Source organism: Anabrus simplex, chromosome 1 (assembly GCF_040414725.1).
Source record: "Anabrus simplex isolate iqAnaSimp1 chromosome 1, ASM4041472v1, whole genome shotgun sequence".
NCBI lineage: Eukaryota > Metazoa > Arthropoda > Insecta > Orthoptera > Tettigoniidae > Anabrus > Anabrus simplex.
Window position 1 is genome coordinate 186,281,938 of NC_090265.1, and position 11,721 is coordinate 186,293,658.

Sequence of the window (11,721 nt, forward strand, 5' to 3'; positions counted from 1 at the left end):
ATTTTTCAAATTTCGTGGCAGAGCCAGGAATCGAACCCGGGACTCCGGGGGGTGGCAGCTAATCACGCTAACCACTACACCACAGAGGCGGACCTTTGTATTACTTCTTCATATCATTTTATGCATTTTTCTTTCTTCAAATCAGAATATATGCATACATTATGTAAAAGCGCTCACCAGTCAAACCGACGAAAAAAACCCGTCTGCAGTTAAAATCCATTGATAAAGCAACCTTACCCAGGATACAGCTCCCTTCCCATATCCTTCTTCTTCTCCTCCTCTTCTTCTTCTTTATCTCTTTACCATCCAGGATCGGTTTTCCCCTCGGACTCAGTGAGGGATCCCACCTCTACCACCTCAAGGGCCTGACCAGTACCACCAAAGCGGCCTCACGTGCTATGCTGAACAGGGGCCTTGGTGGGGGATGGGGAGATTGGAAGGGATAGACAAGGAAGAGGAAAGGAAGTGGCCGTGACCTTAAGTTAGGTACCATCCCGGCATTTGCCCGGAGGAGAAGTATGAAACCTATGGAAAACCACTTCCAGGATGGGAATTGAACCCACCTCTATTCAGTTGACCTCCCGAGGCTGAGAGGACCCAATTCTAGCCCTCGTACCACTTTTCAAATTTCGTGGCAGAGCCGGGAATCGAACCCGGGCCTCCGGAGGTGCAGCTACTCACACTAACCACTACACCACAGAGACGGACCCCCTCCCATATCCTCCTAAAACAATCGCTAGTCTTTGGGTGAGAGGTATTTTCATATCTTATACAAACCTTCCCTTTTCAATTTCCTTGCGAAGTTAAGAGGGGGTGTTTTTTTTTTTTTTTAATTGTATCAAGTCTCTACATTACCAATTAGCTCCTCTTCAATTGTATCGTGTTCGTATTAAAACGGAAGCCCCTGTGGCCTAATGGATAAGGCATCGGTCTCCTAAACCGGGGATTGTGGGTTCGAGTCCCACCAGGGGTAAATATTTTTTTCGGATAACTTTGAGGTAAGTGGTAGATACTCGAAGTTCTTAGCTGTTCCATTTAAGTAGATGATTAATTCGTTGTCCGGCTTTGGGAACAAACTGCTACACTATTCCGCATGTTATCCTTCCAGGTTAGATGCCGGTGGGATAACGCGTTAGTTCTACTCACTCTTCTTTCCATTGCAGCAACAAGTATAGTGGTATTAAATAAAGTGAAATATAGGGCGGCAGAGACAATGACCCATTTTAAACCGTGAGCCTTTTTTGTTCGGGGAATCCTAGAGAAAGCGTTTTCTGAACGCCGCGCAACACGACTTTGACAGTCATTTTTGGACGCAGGTCGAATGAACGTCGCGCAAACCGCTTTGAAATATGCGGATAGTGTCATAACAAGGCAGCGTTTATTCCGACATTTTGAACTCGCATCGAATGAAAAGCCTCCATCGCGGAAGACGATTGCGAGATTGGTGAGGCAGTTCAGAACAACAGCATCTGCATCAAATAAGACTCCAGAATTGGTAGACCACGTTCGATTCCTAACTGGGAGAACATTGCAAGAGTAATAGCTCCTTTTGAGCAACAACATTCGCAAACTCTAAACATATCGGGCAGAAGCGTGTGATGAATGTTGCAACTGGATATTAAGTTCTTCCTTTACAAGATGGAAGTGGTGCAAAAATTATTGCCCAAGAGGCACCTCAAGGTTTCAGTACACAGCTTCTGGAAATGGTGTCGTCCTGATTGCGAACAGCCCAGATTGCGGACAAGTGTACCTGAAGAGGATGATTTAGTTTTTACATACATTAATGAGTCCAGATTGCGGACAGGCATAATGTAGAGGCGCTTAAGCGAGAATATAATGAGCAAGAATATATCATTTTACATATGTCATGCTACTTACCTACGTTGCTTGTGGCAGCAGCAAAGAAGTTAAAAGCTTGTAAGAAAAAAACTCACTTGTTACCAAATAAACTGACTCTTTCACTTCTTATGTATTATTTTGAATAATAATAATAATAATAATAATAATAATAATAATAATAATAATAATAATAATAATAATAATAATAATAATAATAATAATAATAATAATAATAATAATAATAATAATAATAATAATAATAATAATAATAACCTATTAATTCTACAACTCTCTCTAATCCACCTAACTAACTACCCCTTTAGTTATGTTATACAATAAAATCTTCTAAATGGTAAGATTACCTCAAACTAAGTCCGGCTCCATGACTAAATGGTTAGCGTGCTGGCCTTTGGTCACAGGGGTCCCGGGTTCGATTTCCGGCAGGGTCGGGAATTTTAACTATCATTGGTTAATTTCGCTGATACGGGGGCTGGGTGTATGTGTCGTCTTCGTCATCATTTCATCCCCATCACGACGCGCAAGTCACCCACGGGTGTCAAATCAGAAGACCTGCACCTGGCGAGCCGAACATGTCCTCGTACACTCCCGGTACTAAAAGCCATACGCCAATTCATTTACCTCAAACTAAATTATTAAACATTTTCAATAAGAATAATATTTTTAAAATATGGTTAGGTTATCGAAAACATCCCAATGTAACAGTTAATGTTAATACTACTAGAACAAAAATTAAATATGAGAATGTTTTGAAAATTGTATCTGTTTTATGTAACCCAGGTCAGCACTAATGTCTTGTCCGCAATATGGACAGGGTATATTTAGTTGTTCGGAATCTGGACGGTTTTTGCCTTGTCCGCAATCTGGACTGTTCGTAATGAAGACACAACCCTGGAAATGATGAACACTGAATCGGTTTTCGTGAACAATCTGATGATGTCTGACGGGGCCCATTTTCATATACTGTACGTAAACAAAGAAAACTTGAGATAGTAGGTGTCTCACAATCGTTATCTGCTTCATGACCAACCACTGCATAGCGTAAGAGTGACAGTGTGATGCGAAGAATCTTCGTAGCGTATTGTTGATTCCTATTTCTGTGAGACAGACACTCGCGAGGCGTCAAAGTCATATCATATCGTTATAAGTTTGTGTTAGAATGGTTCGTATCATTAGAAATTAGACATATAAATATCATTATGCAGTCGTTGTGGTTCAAGAGGACGGGGTCCATTTGAACCTTACGAGGAATGTTTCCAGAGCGTCTTGTTTCCTGGTTTGGTGATGTGTAGTAGCCTGCCGTACGCCCGATCTATCGGCGTGAGATTTTTATCTGGGTCATTCCTCAAGACCTAAGTCTATTAAGAGTATTAAGGCCAAACTAACGGACAGATGCCTCGAGGAAGAGTCTCAACTAGGTAGATTAACCAGATTACCGATACATGAGGAAGATCAATGCACGATCTAATCAAGCTAGTCAGTGACAGTGAAACGTATAGAAACATGATCTAAGCCCTATGATATATAATTTATTCTAAAGAAGGTCGATTTTGATGAGAAATTAATACTGTAAAAATTGTAGTAGTGTGAATTGTGTATACATGGTTAAATCAGCTGTTGTAAACTAGATGCCAAGGGCCGATGACCTAGAAGTTAGGCCCCTTTAAACAACAAGCATCACTAATCTAACTGTCATACTCGGCTTCACTCGGTCTAATTATTACAAAAGCTCCAATTATCTTGTCAAATTATATTGTACAGACTTCAAAATGATGTCACAAGGTCATATGGAAATAATTAAAGTAGGAACCATCAAACAGATAGAAGAAGAACAAAACAGTCTGAGGCGAAGAACTGCGACAACACAGAATAAAACTCCTATTTATACATTAATGTGTATTAGTAGATATAGTGGTGTGCTTTTAGTTATGTTTATAATGGTTCAGTTTCGTTGGTTTTAATGGTTCTTTCTGTTTTATGTAATCTGGCATTGTGAACATGTATCTGGACGTAAAGCCTGTAATGTTCAAGAAATTACTATTACGTTAATGTGTATGACGAATGAAGTCCTTCTATTTCTCGGTATTTTAAGTAGCGAAAGCAACACTTTGGTGCTATTCACAATCATTATTTTGATAAGAGTATGGAAACATGCAGCCAGTGACCGTTGTGATAGTACATATATCACACCCTCGCACTATATGTAGAAGTGAGAGATATTATTGTCAGTATTCGGTTTATTATTATTATCTGCATTTCAATTTACATTTTGTCATTAATATTTGTAAGCTGGGAGGTCTCCATATATGGTAGGTATGGGTAATTTGTTTTGTACAACGGCTGGGAAAACATTGCTGTATTGAACTTGGAAACTTTGCATGAGTCATGTATATATCCCAGTCTGATGAGATGAGCTTGTTGTTGTACTCTGAAAGTTCTATGACTCATGTGAATAGCCCAGAATCACATGAGCGTGTTGATGTTGTAGTTGGAAATATCCGATGAGTCATTTGAAACACCCCAGAGTTTGTTATTGTCTTAGGACCAAGAAGAAGTTCACGGCGTGGTCCTGACAAGAGGATCTACCATGATTGGCTGGCCAGGATCAATCTCGGCGTATCATGTGAGAGCTGAGGTCTTTTAATACTTCGACATCACAGCGGAAGATAACCGCACACGGGAAGGAAGTAGTGCTGATATTCGGTACTGGAGTGACACGGTTGCTATACAGTATACTGGACTGGACTTCAAAGGTTTGTGGAACGTAGTCTTTTTATGTTTGTGAAAAGTGACTGACATACAACTAAGTATTGTAGCACTTGTGGTGGTTTTGTATTATATGTTGGTGAAAGATATCTCAGACTTTCCATAATATATGTTCAGGATCGACAAGCGTGTGTTGCTCAAAATGTATATATTTTTACAACAAGTGCTAAATTCAGTGAACACAGTATTACGAGGTACAGTATCTGTGTGATATTGTAAGTGCAGATTATGAGAATCGGCAAGTCGTGTTGATACAGAGACAGTGAGGGTTCTTATTTACATATATGTACATTGTTCAACGGACTAATCACAGATGGTGGCTTAGTTCTCGCTTTCGTTTTCCCACTGTTTTCTTTGTTGTTGTAAATATGGAGTCCTCCAGTAATATTTGGTTTGTTTATTATACAGTAAGTGTATTTTGGTGTGTTGATGAGGTGCTCATGCACGGACTTTATTGAGAATATAGTTAGACATTTTAGAATCAGTGGAGTTATTTATGAACCTAGGTACAGTTCCTACCTATTTAGTCGTTTTCGGAAGGTTAGGTAAGGCCTGTAGCAGGTGTACCAGTACGCAGCATTATATACACGCCCTGGGATATAAAGAATTATCATGCTCTATCTAAATTCGAGGGATCCATTCTGATGAACTCTGGCGCCCATACTAAGGAAATATCGATTACCGAAGTTTACTAATTTAATTTATATTTTTATTTATAGTTAATTCTTCTTTTATCGATTTTGGCCAGCTGTGGACCACGTAAATAACTCCTCATGATTTAAACTTTCTTTGGCGCCAGTACTCCTTCATCCTCCTGCTTGCTGCTTCTTTTCTTTCAGCCGTCCATTGTTGTTTCTTCTTGGTCGCTGTTTCTGGCTCTAGGAAACCCTTAAATGAGTGTAGCTTTTTTCTGAAGGAGGTTCTATTGCGGATGTCTTGATGTGTGATGTTCATTTCTTGCAAATCCTTCTTCGTGTTAACAAACCATTTTTCATTAGAGCTGCCTTTCCTATTGGGCTTATTGAAGTGGTTAAAGATTTTCTTGGCAAGTCTGTCATCAGGCATTCTTGAAATATGTCCAAAAAATTTAACTCTTCGCTTTCGAATGGCATCTGAAATCCTACTGCATGTTTTATATATTTCTTTGTTACTGCGTAATCGATATGTGTCAGTACATTTCTTTGGACCGAGGATTTTTCTTAGAATCTTTCTTTCCTTCTTCTCAATTTCTTCAATGTCTTTCCTGGTTGTTAATCCCAGGCATTCTGAAGCATACAAGCACTCTGGTTGAATTACTGCCTGATAGTGGTGTAGTTTTGTCCTAACAGAGATAGCTTTCTTGTTGTATGTGTTTTTTGTAAGGTGGAATGCAAGCTCCATTTTTCTGGCTCTCTCGCGGTTTGCTTCTTTATCAAGCCCATTAGGTTGTATAATCTCACTAAGGTATTTGAAAACAACTTTATCTATCTTATCATTGTTGTTACTATGTATCTTGGGGCTTCTTTAATGTTGGTCATGAAATGTGTCTTTTCAAATGATATCTGCAGGCCAGTTTTCATTGCTACCTCTTTTAAAGTGTTAACTTGTATTATCGCCGATTCAATATTTTCTGATAACAGTACAAGATCGTCAGCAAATGCTAAGCAGTTGATAGTGATGTTCTCTTTCTTGTATCCTATCCTTATTTAGTCTTTAATGCCTTTTTCTGCGAGTTCTTTTTCCCACTCTTTGACGACTTTATCCAGGACACAATTGAACAGCAGTGGGGATAGGCAATCTCCTTGCCTAACGCCTGTCTTGATTTCAAAGGGTTCAGATATCTCTCCCATAAACTTAACCTTTGAGTATGTGTTTGTTAAGGTCTCCTTTATTAGCTGTAATGTCTTGTTATCTGTACCCATTTCTCTAAGGATGTTCTACAATGTGTTCCTATCAACTGAATCATATGCTTTTCGAAAGTCAACAAAAACTGCTACATACTTATTACAGTTAATTATTATAGTTATTTATTGGTAATTATCAAACAGTTACACCCTATGAGCATCTCGGCAGATTAACGCTAATTAGAAATCGGCCTTGTAAATAGCGAAAGCACTTTGGTGCTATTCAAAATAATTATACTGATAATAATAGAGAAACGTCGTTCCAGACACAATATCACGGCATATTAACGCTAGCTATGAGTTTAAAACGTTTAAATAGAATCTCTCCTTGGCCTTGCCTACACTCACGCACATGCCTACTTCGAACACAAGTTCTGCTTTCTAGTGCAGAATCCTTGAGCTTACGTTGCCATGGTTACGGCAGGTAGTTTCTTCATCCGATTCCTACTGCGGGGATAGTGTGGTGCCAGTAACTCCAAAACGGTTTGTTTTAGGGTCTTCAAATGTAGTTTTCGGCGGGGAAAAAAGGCACAGCAAGTTTTGTTCATCACGTCGAGCGGCTTAAAATGAGCTTTACCTCGTCCTTGTAAGACAAATTCCATATTTCGCCTATCATAGCCTATTCTGATGCGCCAAAGAGCCTAAATCTAGTGAATGGAGAGGTCTGATCAAATTTCTTGTAGAGAGGGTTACCCGCAAGTTCCTGAAAGAGAAGTATTAAAAAACTTGGTTCAGATAGGTGGTTTAAGGAACGGACAGACAGACAGACAGACAGACAGACAGACAGACAGACATATATTCTGCTTTATATATATATGATTCAGGGAATGTGTTGATTTCTATCTCTAATGTTTTTGTTGTTAACCTTCTCTCTTTCTTCTTTACTACCCTAGGAAAGTAAATTTACCTCCCGTTGTCAATAGCAACCAAACTACGACGGTAAAGTAGACTTACTATCCTAGAAACAATGTATTAACAGTATACTTACCATAGACGAAATGGAAAATATATATAGTTACGGAAAACTATTTAGAGGAGAGTTACGGTTGCGTAATGATTAAATACCTATTATGACATATGCAGCTGAGGCCAGATTAGTAAAAAAAAAAATGAAAAAGAAATATACCGAACTCGATAACTGCAGTCGCTTAAATGCAGCCCGTATCCAGGTTTCCGAAGATAGTAGATTCGAATTCCACTCTCTGTACCACTGAAGATGGTTTTCCGTGGTTTCCCATTTTCACACCAGGCAAATGCTGGGGCTGTACCTTAATTAAGGACAAAACCGCTTCCTTCCCACTCCTAGCCTTTTCCTGCCCGATCGTTGTCATAAGACCTATCTGTGTCGGTGCGACGTAAAGCAAGTTGTAAAAAAAATCTAGGTAGGTGATGAAAAATATCATACAAAAGACACAATAAGATAAAGAAAAACACATCCAGAAAGAAACGAACGTAGGAAACTGATAAAAAGAAGAGGAATTGCCATACTAAACTACTGAGTGAAAATGAGTGCCGAAACTAAAACTGGAATTACAGAAGAAAGGAAAGACCAAGGAAGACCCAGAGTACGATGAATGTACCTGGTTAACAGCAGAAAAAGGAAGGAACTGGACCAGAAAACTGTGAGATTTGGTAGAAGAGTGATGGAAAGGAAGAGTGAAGTGCAGAGGAATTATATTAGTTCAGATTCCGATATATCTAGGTACAGATTAATGGTGACGAGTGAGATTATTATGATTATCTAATGATGATGACCGAGTGGCCTTATCTGATATGAGCGGGCAGGCCTACTGTATTATGACGGTAGAAAGAACGTTAAACAGATATCTAGGGAGTAGGAGATAAATGTAAGAAAAAAACTTCATCCTAACATTTTTCTAGACACCAACAGAACTGCCATTTAACCCCATGGATTGAAGGGGGGGGGGGGTGCTTTGAGACAGCCAAGGATGTGATTGATAACCGAACGACATTGTGATCAGCGGCCACGCTTCGAATCTCGGTCAGTGTATTCGAGAAATTTGAAATGAAAAGTCACCTATGTATGGTTTGAATACCAGCGTCTTGGTCTTCGGACCTGGGGACCACGGGCTCGATTTCTAGTCGAGTTGAGGGATTTTAATATTTAATGCTTGATTCCCTTGGCTCAGGAACTGCAACTCATATAGCCTGTCATACTACACTATCCTGTACCTCATTTACATGCAGTTTCCTATAAATGGCAGATACCTCCACAGTCGCCGGAGGTTACCAGGCTAGCAATAGCCACTTCTTCTTCTTTTTTTCTTCCTCTTCTTCTACTTGATCTGTTAACCCTCCAGGGTTGGTTTCTCCGTCGGATTCAGAGAGGGATCCCACATCTACCGCCTCAAGGGCAGTGTCCTGGAGCGTGAGACTTCGGGTCGGGGGATTCAACTGAGGAGAAGGATCAGTACCTCGCCCGGGCACTCTCACCTGCTGTGCTGAACGGTGGAAGGGAAGAGGGAAGGAAACGGCCGTGGCCTTAAATAACATTTGCCTGGAGGAGAAGCGGGAAACAACGGAAATCCACATCGAATATAGCCTAGCTGGGAATAAATACCCCTCTAATCAGTTGACCTCCCGATGCTGAGAAGACCCCGTTACAGCCCTCGTACCACTTTCCAAATTTCGTGGCAGAGCGGGGAATCAACCCGGGCCTCCCACGGTGGCAGCTGAATACACTACACCACACAGGCTGGTTATTATTAGTATTACTGTTTTCATGGAAAATCAGATAAAACAACAAGCTGCTTATTACTAGACGACTTTAAAAACGTTACCCCTGGTGGGACTCGAACCCACAATCCCCGGTTTAGGAGACCGATGCCTTATCCATTAGGCCACAGGGGCTTGCCGACACACCTTGCTCTCTAGGAGAGATGATTAATACGTAGGGCTCGTTGTCAGGTAGTAATGCGGCATGCAGGAGAGAAAAGCTGTCAGTACAGTCGGTAAAAAAAGTTTCAACAATGCTAAGGAATGGAAAATGGAAGATCCACATATTGAAACCGTTCAACCATGTTAATAGACATGTCGAAAAGCCTAGTAAGCTACATGCGCGGTTTTCCGCACCAATTTGTGAAGTATTTGGTCGTAAGTGGTAAAACTTCAGCCATGCTCACGCAAGTTGTATAAGATTTATAAGGATGTGATGTAGAAGAGAGCATGCAAAGCTTACTTTAAATTCCTTTTAGACAAGAGATGTGCCCATTGCCATGGCCAGGGAACCACGAACTCATCTCAAGAAGTACATTTACTTTTATAACCTAACGAAGAGTAGCGAACGCCAATTTCCATTGCTGGAATGACTACACCTATTGCTATTGGGTGTCACAAAATGCGTTGTTACGTCATTGCCATTAATGATTAGAAGCGCATAGCGTTGCCAACGCGCGAAGTAAAAATGCACAAGTGAATATAACCTGAATATTAAATAATGTATAACACAGAAGAAAACAGTTTGTAAATGGAACTAAACCTTAATGTAGTGGAATATACAGTATACTTGCAGCCTTGAAGAATTCGTGCACCCTCGTTTCCAAGGGGAAAGTGGTTTTCAACAGGAATTCGGCGAAGAATCCAACAAAATGATGCCTTCTCCTGACGAACCCTGGTACCGAGTAGATGCCGTGCTTTAGGTGCCTCCACCTGTTCTCGATATTTTGAGTGTGCACGGCAGACCTGTCGTTTGGCATGACCCTGCTGTTTCCCCTGTTAACTTTACCACTCGTGCTCGTGTCGACGAACTGAATAGAGTGGTTTACGCGAAGATGCACAAATCCCTCGTGCTCAAGGCAGTCGTAGGCCTTCCAAAAGTCCGAAATGATGACTGTTCAGGGTGATATCCACTCTTTGATCAATGCCAGCAAAGCCTCTCTGTCTCTTTTCTGCACTGATATTACGAAGAAGTTCTTGTGGTTATATCTCTCAACCCCTCAGAATAACCACAGGCCTTCGAAATGCCTGCCTCTGTGGTATTTCGATTTGCCGAATTTAAATTAATCAATTTCAACAACAATTCCGGGTCCACCAATTTTTTTCTTATTAGCATCAACTCACGCCACACAAACTTCGCGACAAAAGCTGCACCAATCGACGATAGTAGCGTCAGCAAGACCCAATTCGAGCCTGATAATAGGCCCCAATGTTTTAGGTAAGATACACCAAAGGACTGCAAAACAACCTATTGGGTACAAGTTCAATACAGAGTCACCAAAGAAAGTATTTTCTCGAGCACTGGCATACCAACCACATTGCCGACTACGTTGTACTCACTGACGCATGAAAATGCTACACGACTGAGCTTCTGATTCACTAACAATTTACCGGGCGAGTTGACCATGCGATTAGAAGTGCGCGGCTGTGAGCTTGCATCCGGGAGATAGTGGGTTCGTATCCCACTGTCGGTAGCCCTGATGTTGGTTTTCTGTGGTTTCCCATTTCCACACCAGGCAAATGCTGGGGCTGTACCTTAATTAAGGCTACGGCCGCTTCTTTCCAACTACTAGGCCCTTCCTATCGCATAGTCGCCATAAGACCTATAGGTGCCGGTGTGACGCAAAGCCACTAGAAAAATATATCACTTATAATTTAACCTCACGGCCACACTTTTCGCATACTCTACTATTTCAAAGCATATCGTGACTTAGATGCAATTGCGCTAAATCAATAAAGTTGTTCCTGTAATTAGATGAAAAACTGGTAACATTAATGACGCATCCATCGCACGATGCCATGTAAATAGAATTAAATAGGTATTCTGTATCAACAATGGACAGATGCACCGCTGCCTAGAATTGGACGCGCTATGTACCAAGAAAAACGTAGTAGGCTTTGCTACTATCAGTCGTTTCATTTTCTGACCACTAATCCACATAAAATGCCCTGGTGTAGTAAGGTGAGACAGAAGGTAATTTTGGTCCAGGGCTCACTACCCTAAGGAATCCAGACCAACGGACTTTTCCATGCCCTACCCTAACCAGTGCAACCAATTGGTGTTTGCTGAGGTAAGTAGACGTCTAAGGCCGATTCGCGGTTCTGACCTGAGAGCTTACGCCCCCAGACACCCTTTGCTTGCCCTCATATCACTGGTTTTGTCTAGATCCTACCATACCCTATGCAGATCAATTGTCTTGTCCAGCTCCTACCCTAACGAATCCAGACCAATGGCCTTGTCCAGGTCTTACCCTAACCA

At 41.0% G+C, this 11,721-nt stretch overlaps 2 non-coding genes across 2 annotated transcripts; one reads left to right on the plus strand and one right to left on the minus strand.

Annotated features, from left to right (window-relative positions):
* The first annotated feature begins 900 nt into the window (after positions 1 to 900).
* Positions 901 to 973, plus strand: TRNAR-CCU (transfer RNA arginine (anticodon CCU)). The gene has a single exon. It is a non-coding gene; the product is annotated as a tRNA-Arg (tRNA).
* Positions 974 to 9,304: 8,331 nt separating this feature from the next.
* Positions 9,305 to 9,377, minus strand: TRNAR-CCU (transfer RNA arginine (anticodon CCU)). The gene has a single exon. It is a non-coding gene; the product is annotated as a tRNA-Arg (tRNA).
* Between the last annotated feature and the right edge of the window lie 2,344 nt (positions 9,378 to 11,721).